This window comes from Urocitellus parryii, chromosome 10, assembly GCF_045843805.1.
Source record: "Urocitellus parryii isolate mUroPar1 chromosome 10, mUroPar1.hap1, whole genome shotgun sequence".
In the NCBI taxonomy this organism is placed as follows: Eukaryota; Metazoa; Chordata; class Mammalia; order Rodentia; family Sciuridae; genus Urocitellus; species Urocitellus parryii.
The window spans coordinates 74,576,048-74,592,384 of NC_135540.1; the positions used below are offsets into that span (position 1 = coordinate 74,576,048).

The following is a 16,337-nucleotide window of genomic DNA, read 5'->3' on the forward strand; positions in this document are numbered from 1 at the left end:
TGGATCAAATTATTTAAAAATAACTAGTGGTCCAGGAACAGCTGGAAAGGAACAAGTATATTCTTCCTAATAAAATTTCTAACAGCAGCTTCCTCAGTATACACGTTCACCATTTAGAATGGCAAAGGGTAGTTAAGTCAAACATGTTTATAAGATCTCATTTAATCTACATAATTGTTCTTACTATTAACTACATTAATAACAATACTAAAAGTACTATAAAATAAGAGCAACCAAAAAGTATAATTAAGCAAGAAGTATTTCTTTTTTTTAAAACTGGTGAAAAATATCTTTAATAACAGCTCTATAAATGAATACAGCTCATTTTACCGTATCATTAAACACCATTGTTTAATGGACTAGTAAGCACTTTTCCTTACTAATCTTAACCCAAGCCTCTTCAGATCATATAAATTTTTCACCTTTTACTAAAGCAAAGAGTATTTCTAATTTTTCCTCAGTTATTAAACAGTAGTTTTATTCTTCCTATCTAAACTCATATTTGTGTTCTGCATTTGAGAATTTTTACTCTAAATTCACTATTTCTACTCTGTAGTCAGAATAGAATAAAAAGAAGGCAGTAAAGCCAAGAGGATATCAAAACATACAGTCAATAAATGTTTCCTTTTCTTGTAATCACAAATCCCATTGTTTACTTTGATTTTAACAAACCTGAGTAAACATTGAAAACATATTCTTAAATTGTGGGGTTTTACCTAAGCAAGAGATCACAAAGAAAATTATATCCTTGCCATATCCGAAAATCATCCAAAAGTGTTTGAGAAACATCACTGGAGTCTTTGAGGAAACAAGAAAGCCCAGCAAACATTTCAACAATTTCTAGAGGAGATAGGTCATCTGATTGCTGCATATTCTGAACACAAGTAGATAAACATTCTTTTTCTGTAAGAATAAAGAATTAAATAAATATGTATTATGTCCACTGCTCAAGAAAATTTTCTTCATTCTTACCTGGTATTTAATGAAACATTAAATTTTAATGAATATGTAAAACACTATGAGATAAGTGTTAAACCTTCTAAAATTAAATGTAAGATTCAAATTCATTGTAAAAGGCCTACCTCTAAAGTAGATAATGAAAGGTTATATAGAAATGTGCCTAGAAAGAATTGACATTTATTATAGTTCTTACATCACAGTTTTACATTTTATCATTAAACAAAAGGATTGGTCACTGATAATTTTTTTGATTTTTTTTTCCTGATGGTACAGTAACAGGATGAAAAAAAAAACTAAAAGTATCTTCAAAGTTTAAGAAGGAAAAAAATCCATTAATTATTTAACATTCACATCAGACTGAATATACACCAATAAAGATTTAAGGTATAGATATCATAAGTGTTTCAGAAATAAAATTTCAAGATTATGATTACACTACATGTTCCTAGCTTAAACTACAGTTGTACCACATCACTGACTTTGAGGATCCAGTGTCACATGTAAAAAGCTAAGTTCAACATAAGAATAAAAGGGAAGAAACTATTTAATGACTAATTCACATATTAAGTAAGAGTTTACACATGTATCTTTCATATTACAAGTGAACAAATAGTTGTTAATATTTTGAAAGAGTTTCAGGACAATAATAAAAACTTTAAAAGTGAATAATTTGAGACACTATACAAATGATCTCTATAGATATTTTAGAGAATAGTTGAATGAATGGATTAAACAGATAAATTCCTCCTTAGTAGTGATAAAGAATCCACCTAATTCCCTTTATTTTCCACTGGAGAGATTATCAGGTTATATATGAGACATATTCAGAAAGACAGAAAGACTAGTAACAATAGCATATTTTTCTTTTTCAGCAACTATGCTACTGTTACTAGTCTTTCTGTAGTCTTTCTTCAGAAGACAGAAGAATAGGCTAGGACATAGGACTGAATATTTACACAACAATGAAATAGTTTTGACTCTTGAGGATATATATCATACAGAACTAATGAGAATTTATTACTTTTGAAATGTTCCATAAATTTAAAAATTATTTTCTCCTAGACAATTTATTTTTTAAATTAGAGGCCAATTTCTGGATAATGGAGAAATAATTTAAAAATTCGTCTCAAATGAAGTAAAGCATAAGAGATTCAGAACATTTAAAATGAATATATCGAGATATTCACCATGAATATACTTGACTACATTGACACTAAGACCATGGCGGGATATGGTCATAAGGACTTCTCCAGCACTCTTCCTCCAAGGCAGATTATAGGGAGGGCACCAAGAGGTTATTGCACTGAATAAAAGCTGGAGATCATCTTTCTGAGCCAGCTCCTCTGCTGGAGAAACAAAGCTGCAGAGTTTCACTAAGATCTAAAAGACAAAACAAAACATGTCATAAAGTAAATAAATGGGTGAGGAAAAGGGAAAAACTAGAAAAGGATGTGATCTCAACATTATTAAAAAAAATTGAGGGTAAGTGTTGGGCAATATCATTAAAACCACAATGACTAGTTTTCATATGCAATATTAAAAAGACATTTGAAATTTAGAAGTGTGCTATGTTAAAACATTTCCTTATATCAGTTTATTTTTTTAAAAAATCTTTATTATCCGCTCTCTTCATCATGGTATTTTTGTCTACCTGTCTAAAACAGGATAAAATAGCACTACCTTTCCTGTTCAATATTTTGTCATTCTAATTTAGTTCATTAGTTCTTACACAGGTGAAATGTGATTTTCTTCTCTAAAAAAACAGTGTCATAGGATAAGAAATTTAAAACATCTTGAAAATAAAAGAAATTTTCAAATTAGTTTCAATTCTGTCAAGGTAGAAAAGAATATTTGAATAATATAAATCATCTTAATTTCAAAGTATTTTTAAAATGTGTCTAACTGCCATAAATCTTGTTAAGTCCGGATTTCTTCAAGTCTAGAATGAAAACTGATTTCTAAACTATGAGTTGCACAATATACACATCACAAGCATTTGCAGCACTGAGCACCTGCTTTCTGGGGACTTCAATTTTGGTTTCTGCCCTCAATAGAAATCCTTCTAAACCCAGATCAGTATCAGGAAAAGCTAACTTTTCAGTGCTAAATCCTCAATTCAATATTTTTTGAAATATAAAATATGAATAGACTATTAATTATGAAATCAGTTGATTCTCTTAAAGAGAGCTTTATGAAATCTGGATATTTCAAAATTGGTAGGGAAAATTTCTAAATAGGAAAAGAAGTATTTGAAATATTACATTAACATGTTTCGATACAAAAGTTTCCTAGTTCATAAATGCCAAATATCAGAAAGAAAGAAGAATAAAAAATTCACGAAAACAGTAAAATTTTATATAATTAGTAAATATGGATGCCCCAGGCCTAGAAAGGCTGCTAGATAAAGAATGTTCATAAATATGGGTAGTATGTATATCTTTTCCCACATGTAAATACAGATCATCAAATGTAACAAAAGGTATATGCTCAGAGAGGTATATTATTGATTAAATTCTTTATTGCCTTTGACCCTACCTTATGTGATCAGAGGGACAAATGCCATTTTTCTAATTTGTAACACAGAAAACAAAACTAAAATAGCAAAATGTTTTTTTCCCAGCCAAATCCCTGTTCTCAAAAATAAACCTGATTTAATGACTCTTTGAATCTGTTGACTGCTAAGATAACTGGTTCTTAATCTTTATAGGCAAAATGATTCTTAAACTTGTCTACTATAATCCCTTCCTTTTACAAAACAGAAAAGTGCAGAGTCTACTTCACATTCCTCGTCTGTCCCTATACTAATCACTTCTGTTCGTAGTGGCTCTGTTACAAAGTCCAGTCAAGTGTGGCAGAGCAGTAATGGGCCACATCAACAAAGAATGAATGCCTGCATGAAACAGTACCAACCGCTAAGGTCCCAGGAAACCATCTGTCACATAATACAAACACAGGGATTTCATCTGTCATAAAACACTTAATAAGCGTTATCTCTATCTGTTTTCTAAACAAAATGTTGAAAATAATATCTAAACCTTGGTGAGGCACTAAAACAAAAAAAAAGTGATGCAATAAAAGCAGCACTGGGTTGGGAGTGGGGCAGTAAGGTTCTCAGCACTGCCACTCTTATGCACAAGGACATCAGTTTCTATAACTCAAGTGAGGGGTCTGATTTAAATGATACTTTCAGTTCCTTTTGGTCTTAACATTCAATAATAACAGAATATTAAAATGAGCCTCACATTATTACAAGTCAGCATCCAGTGGTATCAAATATAGTAATTTTTTTAAGTATTAAAAAAAAAAACCTTTGCTATGCTTACATATAAAATGCAGCTTCCATTTACTGCCTAAGACATTAGTTAGTTCTGTAGAATGGCTTTAATGAAATGGGGCTGCTATTCTAAAAAGCAAAGACTAATCTTCCATATTCATCAACAAGGTCTTCAAGCAGTTTTCATTCCTATGCCACTTATTTCTTCACTTATTCCCATAGTTTTTCTCATTAGATCTGATTTGTGGGTCCCACAAGTCTAAATTCTGGCTCAGTTTCATTTGCTCACATGATCATTTTGGGGGAAAAACAAAAGCTCTGAAGTTATGGGATAGATGAGATGAGATGTTAACCACAAGCACAAAAATATCTACTAAAGCAAATGTTGTACTAATTTAGTATTTTATTGAATAATCCCAATCTTTTCCTTCCAAAAATTGTGTTGGCATCCCTCTCTCCCCCTGTCCTTTCACCACTAGAACCTGGTAAAGGCAGTTACTGAATCATGAAGGAAACATTCCTGAAACCCAAGGTGAGCATGCTTCTGTCATCTGCACCTGGCCCACCTCTCTACCTCAAATACACCATCCTCTATTTTCTGTCTATGTTCATGGCAACAGTAGCAATAAGACTTATTTTTACTTAAGTGTCTACTTTGTGCTGAGCAGAGAACCAAAGCTTTATACATTAGCTGATTTAAACCTTACAAAGATTCTTTAAGTAGATATCACTTTCATTATAAGGGTGCATTTCAGATTACACAACTTCAGGGATGTTGATTCAAAGGTGCTGTCGTTGCTTTTTACTGTGGTCAAAAATTCATAAAATTTATGATCTTTTTTAAAATATTTTTTTCAGATATAGTTGAACACGGTACCTTTATTTTATTTATTTATTTTTATGTGGTGCTAAGGATCGAACCCAGCGCCTCGCATGTGCTAGGCCAGTGCTCATCACTGAGCTACAGAACCCCAGCCATCAAATTTATAATCTTAACCATTTTAAGTGTGTGGTAAAGCAATGTTAACTATATGCATGTTGTTATATAACAGATCAGTAGAATTTTTTCATCCTGCAAAACTGAAATCTTATACTCTGTGAACAACAATTCCCTTTTCTGCTGTCTCCATAGTCCCTAGAAACCAGCATTCTATTTTTGTTGTTGTTATTGTTGTTCTAATCATTAATAATTTTAGATACCTGGTGTAAGTAAAATTGTGAAATATTTATCTTTTTGTATTAGATGTATGTTTATACTATATTAGACAAAACCATGGGCAGACTGCATTCTATTTGTTTGTAGTTTGCTTGTTTTAATTTTTTTCTCCAAGAAACACCATCATTTTTCCCCATGATGACTGTAATAGGAGACTAGCTACAAAGTCCATTAAACCTCGGTTTACCCACAATGCTATTAGAAGAACACTGGTAACAGCGGAAAAGAGCTTTCAGGACAGGGAACAGAAGAGGTGTCAGAGGCCACTAAAATAAACTGTCTTTTATAAGTTAAATATTTACAGGCTAGAGAATTCCTGCTTATAAACAGCTACTGAATAAAATTTCTTGACATTTTTAGAAATGTTGCACAAGTCTTAACATGACTATCAAAAAACTTTCCCTGGTTAGTTCATTTTGAAGATGTTACGATATATCAAATGTAATATTAATAATATCTGTTTAGAAAAACAAATTTGCTAATGCTTCAAATAGCCTTAAATTTTTTTCAACATTCTCTCTGCAGATATAAAGAATGTTACAGTTATATGAGATAAAATCTCATCATAACAAACAGAATGAAATACTATAAAAATGGAAATAAGCAGAACATTCACTTCCGGAGTGTACCATTTCACTTTAAATAAAGGTAGGGAGACACCCAGGAAAACAGTCCCTTTCATACCTGTACAAAAACTTTCTGGAGTAGTCCTCGACGTTCTGCTAGAGGTAGCTCATTCTGTGCACCTCCAACTGCCTCAGGCACATGTGGAAGGTCAAAAAACAGATATAAACATTTAACCAGGGTGGAAGGCACTGACATCGTTGTCATGCAGTCCACGGTTTTCTGAAAAAAATAAATAAATAAAATAAGTGAATAGACAAATAGGCATAACAGTAATTGGTAAAGGTGAAGGACTCATAAATTTTAAACCAGAAAAGTATTTATCAAGAAAACTTTTTTAAATGTATGTAAGAATTACGAAATAACACCTTTCTTAGAGACACTCAATTTCTAACATTTGGACCAATTTGCTTAGATCAAATATTGAGATTGATTTTTTTGTTATGTAATGTTATTTATTAAATTTGGTACTTGTTTGTTAAGCAGCAGCATGTTTCAAAGAATATGCGCTTTGGGATTTTAAGGAAAAGGCACTTAATAACCATGAACTTGGGGAACTACTTATTTTTCCTGGGCCTCACATTCCTCTATTATAAAATGGATAGAATGTTACATACATCTTAGTTTAATGTTATGGTTATATAAAATAACAAATGCAAAAGACATATGAGTACTAAAAAATATTAGTTTACTACTATAATTTTTATCTTTAGTCTTTTTATAGATTATTGAAGCTGGAAGGACACTTGAGAGATACAATAATCACTGATCTAACTAAATACATCAATACTTATAATTTTCTTTTTAAAAGAAGAAATTCTAGACAATATTCACCCAAATTTTCCATGATATGGTTTTGTATAAAAAATCTTGCACTGGAATCAACAAGTTGGCATCAACTGTTCATTAGTTTATTTAGTTTCTCATCAAACACTTATTGAATGCCTAGGGTAAACCTGGCAGTGTGCAGGAGGCAGGGAATGCAAAGACGAAGCAGCCCTGCCCTTCAGAAGGCCACAGTTTACTAGCAAATATAATAGATTTGTAAGAACTACTATCTCTGAAGTCTAACAATGGCAGCATATAGAGGCTAACATAAAGAGGAAATGATAAACACTGCCTGAAATGAAACAGAAAAATACACAAAATTAAAATAAGGAGGAAAGATTCACCTAAAGACACAGAGGAAGTTAGGACATATGATGTATACAATACACTTAAGACACCAGAGCTGCAAACTGTTGATTCCTGAAAAGCCACACAAATAAAAGCTAATCTTTCAATTAAGTGTTCCCTGTTCAACATGTGTACCTCAACTACTAGTCAAGTCAACACTGAGATAGATACTATTGTCCTATGACTCTGATCTTACAAAGAGGCAACTGAACCTCATTATTTACATACCTTGCTTCAGGTTAGAGAGCTAATCAAGTGATCCATAAAGTGTGTAAGTAAACAACCTATGAAAAGAGTTTCACATTCTAGTTTGACTTTTATTTTACTGGCAATGGACACCCAATTAAATGTTACACTCAATTAAAAAGTGACACAATCACTTTTTTTGGTGGTAGTATATATCATAAATTAATATAGAGAGCCAGGTGGCAAGGGCAATTAACTAAAACAGAAAACCATATGCAAGACGGGGCCTGAATTAATGCAGTAGCAGTATGAGGAAGAGGAGAATGAGCTTCAGGAACAATACCTTGAAAAATCTAGCTTCTTTCTAAATATCCAATATTATTTTCTGCCTCAAGAATACTAAGTCCCTGCTCTATCCAACTACCATTTATTATCACTTGCCACCACAATTTTTAGTTAAAGTGTCTGCTATGTCTCAAAATTCCCTTTAATTCCTCATTATTTCTCCTACTCTTATTTTTAAAAAGTTCTACTCTCACATTTCTATTTTAATAGCACTAAACATATGCCATTATTATATTTTATGGTACTATCTTTCTCGATTTCATCTCTGTCATCTGTATGTTGAGTCAGGACCACATTTCCATCATCTCTGTATCTCACTGTTGTCAGCAGAAAATGGCACTCAAACAAACAAACAACAACAACAAAAAGCAGCTCAAAGCATAACAGTATATTTGCTTTTAAATGTATTATTTTCCACTTAAGATTACTACTAGCTTCCCTTTCCCATTAAGCAAAGCAGTAATTTTTTTATTTTCTTCTTATCACAGATAGATTTAAGGTATAACTTGGCATCCCAACTAGTATTTGGCAACATTGATAATTGTTGTAAGTGATTTGGTTTCTCCTAATTCTTTTCTTACACTTTTAGGGGTGTGTATTTGTGCATGTTTAGGATAATCCACACTACTGAGTTGCTATTGTTGTTAGGTATCATGAAAGGACACAATCTGCTCACAAATGAGAAGGAGAGAAAAAACATCTAAAGAAAATATGAATAAAACTAAGAAATATTTCAATTTAAAACTTCATATTAAACACATTAAATCAACAGTAATTATTTAAATTAAATTTTGAAGTTTCAATAACATGAAGATATGTTACTTCAAACCAAATTTTGATACAGCAGCATAGAGGCACTTAAACAATCAGTAGAAATAGAATTGGGATTTTGTTAGTTATCCATAGCACAGTGACTGGACTATCTCAGTTTATGTAGGGTGAATTATCATTTCTATTTGCCTGGAACTAAGGGGTTTCTATGCTAAAATGTGGAAAGTTCAAGAAAACAAGGACAAGTTGCTCTTGCCAATTCCCTGAGTAAAACACACAAAGAAACAAAATAGTGAATAAACAGAAAGAGACTATTCCAAGTGCTAACTACTTTAGGGCTAGTGACTAATTTCAGGGTACTGTAAATAAAAAGTATGTATTATTTCTGCATGGACCACTCATTGTAATAGGTGTCATAGTCACCTTTATTAAATGATGTGAGGTGTTTAAACTCTGCTGTAATGTGGACAATAGACATGTCCAACATTGGTACTGAATTTTATAGGTAATTCACTCTGGATCTTCCTACAAATAAACCTCCTTCATTCCAACAATAATGAAGACAAAAAATTAGGTGTCTAAATGGCTCATAAAGAGTATGTACAAGATGTACCATGTCAGATACTTAAAAAATTGACTTAAAGGAAATAAAAAGCAATCTCCAGAATAAATCAAGTGAGAAGGGAAAATCCATTATCCTGAAAATGTCAATATCTCCTATTTTCTATTAATACCAAAAAACATTTAACAGTATTTTCTGTGTCATTCACAACTTACCAGCTGAGCGGAATTAGATGAATAGTGATTTTCTACCTTAGTTTCCCTAACACAGGTTACACAAGTGTTGGGCTAGGCCTGATGAACCCAGAGCTCCTAGGCTACTTGCCTCTAGCCATGAATAGTCCAACTCTGCCTAGCATGCTGTAAAGACGACATCAGATTTTTGTGTTATGACAAAGATAGACTCCTCTAAGTCATGCATTTTGTCATGAATGAAGTACATAAAATACTAAGTTAAGCTTGTCACAGAGATTATAAGAAACATGAAGTAATGTTTTAGAAGAGTTAGGAAAACACAAAGGCCTATCATATTATCTTATTTAGATACAATGATCAACTTAATAAAAAAAAATCCCACAAGAAGATAACAAAGAGTACATTTGTCAAAAATGCAAACTAAAAACTGACCTGACCAGAGGATGCCAACAAATTAATTGTTGTCAGAAGCATCCAGCCTCTACTGGCTTCTTCACTCTGATTGATCTCCAGGAACTGGACTATGGCCCGACTTGCAGCCTCTATAAAACCAAAGAGAAAGCCATTAGGTGGCGGGTAAAATCAATTATAAAAAAAGTTCTTCTTAAAAATCTACCAAAGAAATAATCACTTACTAAGCTGATCCTTCTTATATCAGCACTATTACACACTCTATGAAAAAAAAATTTAAAGTTATGATGTTTTAATGATATACATAAAAACTAACTTCACTAATACAGAAATGTAAAAGTCAACCTATATGTATTTTAGCAAAAAGAATGACATAAACTAATCAAAAAGAGTCATGGGAAAGAGTGAAATAAGAATTAAATCTGCCTGGAAAACATGTACATGTTGTCCAAGAAATGGGAGGGCTGAAAGGCATGGAGAGAAGAAGCAAGGCACTGGAACAAGTGGGGCTAGAGGAATGAGCCTGCTGAACACGGATCAAGACCAAGAACTGCATTAACACTGTTGTAAAAGAGCATATGTTCAGAGGCAGAGCCTAATATCAACAGCAGTGATTAAAAAAATATAAACACCTGATTATGAAAGAAGGCAACCTAAGGGCTGTGGCTGACTCTTAGAACAAATACAGTTTCCTGGGCAAAGTAGAAAGGGCTATTCTAAGACTACCTATCTAGCTGTAATGCATAAGGCAGACTGGAAGAACAAGGACTGGTGGAAAGGAAATAAAATGAAGAGTCTACTTAGGTAAAACCTGAGAGGCTGACAGCAGGCATAGAGAAACAGAGATATAGGAGAAAGTCATTCACAGAACTGTTGTTGAGTGAGCAAATTTAGCTGGTTATGTTTTTAGAGAGAAGAAAAAATGAACAAATTCTAAACATGCACTTAATTTCATCTGCAGTTTTCCAATATTTATATTGATTTATAAGATGAATTAAAGTTATCAGAAAATAAGTCCAAACTGTTCACTATGCCTGAAAGACACAGATGTACACTTAACTTCATAAAATAGAAGCAGTAAAATTTAGAGGCTCAGATGTAATTTTTCTTCAACTTAACCCATTCAAAAGTGCTTTATTAGAATACTGAATACAAGACCGATATATGATTCTGTACGGACATTATTTCCTTATATGCTTCCATCTGAGAAAACATTTTACTGGGACAACTTTTAAAGTAGCTTATTTTATTGAGTCTAAATTATAATTAAATTATATTGAAGTACTTGTGTGTTTAACTCACTTAATCTTCACAAAAACCTTGAGTTATTTTCTATTAATATACCCCTCATTCCAGGATAAATTGAGAAATGGAGAGGATAAGCAATTCGCCAACAGCCACATAACTAGTCAGTGAACTCATATTTCAATCTAGGCAATCTAATCTATAAGAGATAAAGATAGTGATTAACAAAAAATTACAGGAAACAAGGGAAGGCAACAGAAGCCTGATTTATTTCTAATACCTCAATATCTCCTAAGTGTTGAGATTATTGTTTTCTTGTATTAACTAATTTATAGTCTCTCATCTCTATCTAGAAAATAAACACCATGATTAGACTCTTTGTAAGCCTCGTTCACTGTAAATCCTTGTTATCTAGCACATTACTAGCATATAGACAGCACATCTGAATCAATCAACCTAACTAGACCAAAGGAATGATTATAACAGAAGGACACATTGAGCTCAACTTCTTATACACACCAAGAGTTTGGGCTTAATATGGGTAAGAAAGATTCAGTTTTAAAAAGGGGAGTAATACAAAGAAAAAAATACTTTGGGTTATCTAAATTCTATAGATATACTGTAAGAGAAAAGGCAAAACAATTATTTTGGGGGTTCAAGAAGATAGAGACTCATAGTTAAGTTTGGACAAGTTAACAATACTAACTTTAAAAAAAGCTGTGCAATTATGGACGTTTATGATTATTCAACAGACTGTAAAATATAAACAATGGAAGCAACCTTATTTTGAGAACCAAAACACCAAAATTGCATTTTTGCTTTAAAATAGTTCATTTATGAGTTCAATGGTGGGTATTTATACTTTAAGTATGTGGAGATTTTTGTTTTAGTTGTCAATCAACATAAAGGGATTCAACAAGACAAGAAGACAAATGATAGTTAGAAAGGCAATATTCTATTAAACATTATAACATGCTACACAGATTGTTGGCTGATAAGACAATATAGTAAAATAAACCAAAAAGAACCAAAATACTATAATCATTTATATGTATCCCTTTAGTATCTTTATCAACTTAATATTACCAATTATTCTACTTGAGGAGAAGCTGGAAAGATCACATAAGCAGAAGCATGCACTCCTACTAGTTGGCTATGTGTTCATGCTCATCCAGATAAAGCTTTTTGGACCCCACTGTGGCCAACTGATGTAGGTGAGTCCCAAACCCCACTGACCTATCTACCTTTACATAAGAAGTGTATTCAGAAGAACCATTTTTACTTTTAAACCACCAATTTAATTATGCTGTCATTCAGAATATCTCAAAGATCTCCAGCTTTTCATTTTAAGTTAGGTAAGCTGGTCACTTTCAAAATATATAGCATTTAAAGCAATGTTTAAAAACAAAAAACAACATGGTCTTGGGCTGGGGTTGTGGCTCAGTTGTAGAGTGCTTGTCTAGCATGTGTGAGGCACCGGGTTCAATTCTCAGCATTGCATATAAACAAAATAAAGTCCATTGACAAATAAAAAAAATATTTTAAAAAATGGTCTTAAAAAAATTATGTACAGTCTGAGGTGTAGCTCGGTGGTGCATCATTTGCCCAGCATCCACAAGGCTCTGAGTTTGGTCCCAAGCAGGACAAAAAAAGGAAAAACAAAGCAAAACAAGAAATATAAAAAAGAATTTTTTTTTTTTAAAGAGAGAATTTTAATATTTATTTTTTAGTTCTTGGCGGACACAACATCTTTGTTGGTATGTGGTGCTGAGGATCGAACCCTGGCCGCACGCATGCCAGGCGAGCGTGCTACCACTTGAGCCACATCCCCAGCCCCTAAAAAAAGAAATTTTAAGTAACTCTTCTATAAATCATATAGGTTCTTAAATCCGGGGGGAAAAAGCACTTCTAGAACAAACCCTTTGCATTAAGATCTTTTAATTTCAATAATATGTAACAAATACAAATTTAAGTAATGATTTGCAAAGGCTCTAAGTGTTAATGAAAGACATTAATGTTAATTCATCTTCAGAAGCATCAATCATTTGATTCAAGCTTTAGCTTTCATACTTCATTTTGATAGTTAGAATGAAAAACATAGAAATGGAGTTAGTAGAGGTCATAAATAGATTAAATAAATTAAAAATGTAGACAATTTAGAGACAAATTTAATTTTCCAGCCTACACTGAAAGATTATAAGTGAGTTCAGCTAGACAGCATTCAGAATGATCATAATGCAAAACTTGTTAATAACAAGTGCAATACCATAATTCTTTCATTCCTCAGGATGATGGTATGAGACATGTCAATAGTATAAATTATACTCGTTTCATATTAATGAAGAAACAAAGTCCTAAGCAGATCTACCCTTCCAAAATAAATTCCAAAGGTTAGTCAGAAAACAGTATTAGAATTCATAGCTTTCATGCTTCTTTTTACTTGACACATGACCACACCTTGGGAATTAAATTACCTGAAGGTGTTGTGGCTCTGAAATCCTTGGAGGGCAGCAGGGTACACTGTTTTTCTGTTTAAAAAAAAAAAGGCTAGGTTGTCTAATTGGGGCTTCTCTACATTCCACCAATTCCATCATAGGAGTACTGTGGTCAACAGCATCTAGGCTTTCATCACTGAGTTGCCATCTACTGGGAATTGCACCACTGGGTTTAATAGAGGTTCCTTGCAAGTAGCAAAGTCATTAATAATAAACTCAAGATACTATTTTTATATAGGTGTGAATTTTCTGCTTTACTAATATAAGTTGACCATATACCTTTAGAATTAAGCAGAATCAATATATCAGAACTTAATAACTCATAAATAGATTAAATAAATTACAAATATAAACATTTTAGTGGAGAGAAATCTGTGTACAACACAGCCAGTTATGTTTTATGTGATGTCTCCTCAAATTAACTGACAGTCACTTTATATTTATAACAAAAGTCACACAGAGGCAACAACCAAGAGAGAATTAAAAGGAGAAAAAGAGAAAATTATGAAGATATTCTAACATATAACCAAGAATCCATGTATTCATTTTGCTTTTGATATTCCCGAAAAATTTTCCCTCTTTTCTGACTTCTGATAGATTTAAATAGCAGAATTGTTGGCACACCTGTTTCTGTCTGAAGTATCTAGTTAGAAGGGATTTGACAAAGACTATGTGGGTGGTGATTCAGTGACACATACAAGATTTCCACACCAAATTCAGAAGAGTCCTAGAAAAGAAAACTTGTCCTGGTACAAAACAAATATAGTCAATTTCCAAAGGAACAAAGAGGATTCAATTTAGAGAAAAATTATGGTGACTGTAAATTATGACAAAATTCCTTCCAAAGATAACTACCCATAAAATAAAAAAAAAAAAAAAAAAACACCTGTATATGTTATCTAAAGTAGTCAAACTCACAGAAGCAGAAAGGTGAATAGTGGCTGGAAGTCAGAAACTGGGAGTGAGGGAAATGAGGAGTTATTGTGCAGTCAAGCAAGATGAAAATGTTCTGGAGACTGCTATATAGCATGGTACTTAACAATGCTGTACAGTTAAGAGAATAGATCTTATATCATGTGTTTCTCAACCATAATAAAAATGAATAAATAAATAAATTTGAATAAAATATCAGAGATAGATGACTCAGGATGTACCTAAATCCTAAAAAGTTAGAAATTTATTTATACTTCCATGAAAATATTTTTGATGACACTGACCAAAAAAATCTTCCAGCATTCAAGATTAAAAATGAAAGAATAAGGATTCCTGTAGCCAGAGTTCTTTAAGACCAACTGAAGAGATATCCAGAATTATACTTTTCTCTTAAAAATCAGTAAGGCTGGCTCTTTCTCAAAGCATTAGAGAGGGGGGGAGGCAGAAAAATCCTATGTCAAAAATCAGTAAAAATTTATCAAACACCTAATATGTGAGGAGCATCTTCTAGATGTTAGTATTACATGGTGAACACAACAGACAATAAAATAAGTAAATATCATCAGATGATGACAAAGCTATAAATGATACACAAGTGACTGAATACATAGACGATTAGAGTTTGAAAAAGAGTGATTAGGAAAGGTTTCTCTCATGAGGAAGTAACACAATGAAGTGAATCTTGTAAGAATCTAAATGAAGTTCAAAAGTTTAAAACTACAAATTACATGTACCTTAAAAATCCCCAGTAGTGGGCTGGGGTTGTAGCTCAGTTGGTAGAGCATTTGCCTTGCATGTATGAGGCACTGGGTTTGATCCTCAGCACCACACAAAAACAAATAAATAAAATAAAGGTATTCTGTGTGTCTACAACTAAAAAAAAACATGCAATAAAAATCCCCCGTAGTAGGATGTCAAAAATAAAGACAGGGGCTGGGGATGTAGCTCAGTTGGTAGAGTGCTTGCCTTGCATGCACAAGGCCCTGGGTTCAATCCCCAGCACCTAAATAAATAAATAAATAAATATGTTAAAAATAAAGACAGGCGAGTGAAGGGCATAGAATACTACTATTTTGGCAACACTCTATGAGTATAATTATAAAAATTAAGAAAATATTTGTGTAACTATTACTATAATTTACAACAAGACATCTCTATTTAAGATATCTTTGGTACACCTAAAAATAACCCTGTTAGTATAAAATCATAAAAGAAGTTAAGAAAACAAATTTCTATTGTAGCAAAATTTCTCTTTACAGACATGCAGATTGGGTGTTTAAAAAGAGAAAGAGAAGTAAAAAAATAAACTATTAGAAATTATTTTCTAATCTAGAATGTCACCCAAAAAGAAAAACCTGGAGACAATGTATGACAGAGAAATTTTCCTTTATATCATCTGTTTAAAGTAACTAACTAGGCATAAAATACTAATCTTATATACCAAATTTTCACTTCCAGCAGAGTAACTGAGATCAGGAAAGACAAAGGCAGATGTAATTTCATTTTAACTGGAAAAGGGAGAAAACAGGGACACATACTTCATTTTTCCACCATTCATTAGATTTGTTTCAAGGACTGCAAATATAATTAAAACCAACTCACTTTAAAATCTATAATCAATTCATATAATGTATTACTTCTCAATAAGGGATTTAATCCTCAATCTGAAATCATTTTAATGGCTATTACATCAACATATGCATAATAGGTTCCAGTTAAGATGAACATATGCATTTATTTCTCTTCTTTCCTGAAATGCCATGGACATAGACCAAAAATTCATATGTGAAGCCATAAACTCCAATGTGATGGCATTTAAAGGAGGGGCCTATGACAAGTAATTAGGGTAAAATGTCATCAGGAGGGTAAGACCTTCATTATGGGAATAGTCTCCTTCTATGAAAAGATGCCAGAGGGCTTGCCCTCTTTTTCTCCTTCATGTGAG

The 16,337-nt window shown here is 32.5% G+C and overlaps 1 protein-coding gene across 1 annotated transcript in view; it reads right to left on the reverse strand.

The window, feature by feature from the left end:
- Positions 1-2,147: 2,147 nt before the first annotated feature.
- LOC144257169 (uncharacterized) overlaps positions 2,148-16,337 on the reverse strand; it is a 116,519-nt gene continuing 102,329 nt past the window's right edge. The window contains exons 6-9 of the mRNA XM_077803129.1: positions 13,439-13,492; positions 9,741-9,850; positions 6,135-6,296; positions 2,148-2,340 (exon numbers count right to left, since the gene is read on the reverse strand). The gene's annotated coding sequence lies outside the window, so the exon portion shown is untranslated. The remainder of the gene's footprint in view (positions 2,341-6,134; positions 6,297-9,740; positions 9,851-13,438; positions 13,493-16,337) is intronic.